Below are 4,137 nucleotides of genomic sequence, written 5' to 3' on the forward strand. Positions count from 1 at the left end.
TTCTGTCATTAATTACTCACCCTCATTAACCTGTAAGACAAATTAAGATATTTTTGATGAAATCTGAGAGCTTTCTGACTCCTCCATATAGACAGCAATTTAGCCGACACTTTCAAGTCCAGAAAGGTACTAAAGACATCATTAAAATAGTCCATGTGACTGCAGTGGTTCAACCTTAATATTATGAAGCGATGAGAATATTTTTGTGCGCAAAAACAAAAACTTTATTCAACAATATCTTCATTATTGGCTGACTCCTGCGTCAGCATCACACGCATGCATCATGCTGCTCACGTGATCAGCTTTGGCCAATACTGAGCTGGCATTCGGACGTAAACACGGAAGCCTTCACTGCTTACTGCGTCACCTGCATAAGGATAATGACAGGGAAGAGAAGAGATTGTTGAATATAGTCATTTTTTTGTTTTGTTTCATCAAAAATATCTTAATTTGTGTTCTGAAGATGAATTAAGGAGTGGAACGACATGAAGGTGAGTAATTAGCGACAGAATTTTCATTTTTGAGTGAACTAAACCTTTAATTGTGTGGAAAAGTTTTCCTTAATTCAATTACGTTCAATGAACAAACAATTTTTCGGAGTAGACATTCACTTCTTTTGTACAGAAGAAGAAAAAACAGTTTGTATATTCTGCTAACCATCACTTGTGTTAAATGAAATCAAGTCATACAGGTTTGGAATTACACAAGAGTAAGTAGATTTTAAATGTGGAACAGAATTTTAATCTTTGGGTGAATTATTAATTGCACAGATGTTACAGTTTTGAATCTGCTTTGCTAAGGGCTCAAATGTACATTTAGTTTAAGTCTAGACTTACTGCAGCATTATGCAGCTGTCATCTGTCATGTGAAGGTCGGAAAACTTCACCATCGAGATCCATCTAAACTTTGGAAAAGATCTCAGTGCGGTCTGAACTACTGATGGATTTCAGATCAGTCGTTAGTTCATGTCTTTCCTCTTCAATCACCCAAACCACAAACGACCAGCTACCCGAGGCTACGAATGACTCATCGCGAGCCAGTCTGCGTGAGAGTTCCTCTTGTCAGGAAGAGTCTTTTAATCCTTTGTCCCATGGCCCATCCTCTGCTCTTGTCGACTGAGGTTCAGAGTTTTGCTTGACACTGCGGAGTCTGCGTTTCCAATCACAAGAGCTGTACTAGAAAAAGAGAGACTGTAAGGTGGGTGGTGGGTGATGAAATCCATTATTTAATAAACACTTCAATGAGTGTGACATTATTTAATGTGCTTTTCAGAACACAGTAGTGTAGAATGATTTTGACTTAACGTCACAAGGACTAACTCAAGGTAACTCAAGGAGTTCAAAATAATTCTAAATTTAAAAACACTGAACTAATACACATTTCAACATGTTTCCAACAGCTCTGAAATTGAAAATTTAGTCAACTTTTTTAAGAGGCAGAAACATCATTTAATAATACATCTGTCTAAATGAAACTAGATTTGCATTTCCTGAAGGAAATACCAATACCAAAGGAATAATATTAAAGGAATAAAGGCTTCCTTTGTAAAGGAAATGATGTATTTCTGTCAGATACATTTTGAATGCTGAACATTCTATCAAATGTAAGTCAGTTTAAATAATTACATATAACAATGAAAATTCTGTCATTATTTACTCACCCACATGTCGTTCCAAACCTGCATGCTTTAATTTTTCTGTGGGAGATTAAACAATAAAAAATAAAATGAATGAATATGTTAAGCTCCAAAAAGGTCATAAAAGCATCATAAAAGTAGCCCATAGGTCTTGTGCACTACATTTTAGAGTTTTAATACTTAGATTTAGATGTTTAGAATAAACCCAAGCCAGAATGTTTGATTAATATCAAATACAAAGACTGTAATGATTCTGTTACATTGAGCTTTCAATTTGTCCTTTCTATCCGGCTCTTGGCAGGCATTCAACAGAACTCAAAACAGAGATAATTCACGCATGAGGCATTTACAAAGAAATCATTTGAATGAATTACAATCACTTACCATTTAGATCAAGTAAATTCTCAACAAAACTCTTGAGAAACATGAGGTGATGTGGTTTTAAACATCAACACAATATGTTGGTGAAGTCACACAACAGGTATCTGATTGTCTAGTTGTTTTCAAGCACTACTTAAAATTAACGTATTTTTGTATCTTATCATGCACAATTTGATCATTTGGAACCAATTTCTATTTTTATTCTAATTAGCATAAGATTCTCATTTGAATCAGTTCCGCGATATGGGTCAAATACACATTGTTACCTCTGCGTGTCTTGAGTTATGCTGAGATCTGCATTAAATAAATTGAGGCCCTATTATTTTTCCAATTAGGTTTTAGGCAAACGTGATTAAAAGATAAGTGCGAAAACGCTGACGTTCCCCTCCAGTAGACTGGAGCGCATCACTCCGCCTGAGGCGAAACCTTTGAACAAACAACAAAGGTTTGAAACCTCTGAGCCAAATAACATTCATTTGAATGGAAGGAATGATTTCCGGCTTAAAATATCAAAATTAATGTTCATTTTGCCAGTAGAACATGCTAGTTGTAAATAACTGCTAGTTTCAAAAAGCACAAATCTGGCACGTTATAGTGACAGCTAATAATTAAACTACATTTTTACATTTTCTGAAAAAAACAAACTCACCGCCATGATCTAAAGATGTTCTGCGATGTTGCCATTTGGCATTATTGGGATGCAATCCTGGAGTCGACATTTGGATATGTTCATTGGAAACTGAAATCACTATGAGAAGAAATTAAATTTGGCCTGGAAAATATGATTTTGCCTTTTTAAATATACATAAGTTAAACAAAGATAAAACACACTATTTCAGTCTTTCTACTTCCAAATTTCACGTGTTTGCCATTTTTTTGTACTTATTTCTGAAATGTACTAGTTTCTGAGTGAAACTAAGTCTTACATGAAATTTATATTAGTGTACAAAACACTTATAATGCTTAGACAATTTCAAAATAGCCAACATTTGTGAATTAAAACTTCTCTTAATTTATTAATTGCCCTCGCCTGGATTCCTGAACTGCAATACTTCGAGCGCAAAGTCGTTTAGTTTGTTCCTCTGTGTTTGTGGCCCCCGAACACGCTTTAATTGAAATTGTCCCCCATTGTTCACGCCGACAGTTTTGATTTACAGAGATAAGCGACTTTGCCTTGACCTTGGTGGGCTGTGACATGGGTCATGGGCTTAGGTGCTTTTGCAAGCATCCTCAATCAAGTCAGACCGGCTCAGATTAAACCGCACCATTGGCCCAAAAAGATTAGTTCTTTATTTGCTCCGTCGTCTCTTTCTTCTCTGTTGGCGGCATCCTGAAGAAGGGGGGAAGGAAACGTGTAAACAGTGCTTCAGTCAGCAGCTTGGCAGCCCCTTTAGTTCCAAATGACCAATGTTATTGATTACATAACACTGCATGGTCCACTCCACTGCCCTTCTATTGTACGTGCTTATCAAACGAGGTGCACAAAGCAAATTCATTTACTGTTTACTGTCCCTGAGAGGGTGGAGTCCACATGTGGAAAAAAGATTTGGGGACTTTTAATTAAATAAATAAAACTCTTTTGGATTTTGCTGCCCAGCTCAAAAACATACAAAACAACTGCCAATTAATCCCCAAGAAACTAGGAATAAAAGTTTTTTTTTCTGACTAAATGAGGTTTCATTCATATGATTTTCAGTTTCACATTGTTTATAATTTCACTCAAAAATGAAATCGTTGAGTATTTACTCACCCTTATGATGTTCTGGAACCCGTTTCACCTTTTCTGTGGAAATCAATACATTAGAACAGTGGTTCCCAAACCTGTCCTGGAGGACCCCCAGCACTGCACATTTTGAATGTCTCTCTAATCTAACACACCTGATTCAACTCATGAGCTCATTAGTAGAGGCTGCAAGACCTTAAGTAGGTGTGTCAGATAAGGGCAACATACAAAATGTGCAGTGCTGGGGGTCCTCCAGGACAGGTTTGGGAACCACTGCATTAGAATAATGTCCTTGCTGCTCTTTTACATATAAAGTGAATAGGGACTTGGTTTGACAAGCTCCTGAATGACAAAAAAGAACCATTAAAAAGTCATAGGTTTGTAAGCTATATTATAA

At 36.4% G+C, this 4,137-nt stretch overlaps 1 long non-coding RNA gene across 1 annotated transcript; it reads right to left on the reverse strand.

The window, feature by feature from the left end:
* Positions 1-733: 733 nt before the first annotated feature.
* LOC127495994 (uncharacterized) lies at positions 734-3,834 on the reverse strand. The gene is made up of 4 exons (XR_007925225.1): positions 3,768-3,834; positions 2,667-3,347; positions 1,661-1,696; positions 734-1,170 (listed from the first exon to the last, which is right to left on the reverse strand). It is a non-coding gene; the product is annotated as an uncharacterized LOC127495994 (long non-coding RNA).
* Positions 3,835-4,137: the final 303 nt, after the last annotated feature.

Source organism: Ctenopharyngodon idella, chromosome 15, assembly GCF_019924925.1.
Source record: "Ctenopharyngodon idella isolate HZGC_01 chromosome 15, HZGC01, whole genome shotgun sequence".
Taxonomy (NCBI): domain Eukaryota; kingdom Metazoa; phylum Chordata; class Actinopteri; order Cypriniformes; family Xenocyprididae; genus Ctenopharyngodon; species Ctenopharyngodon idella.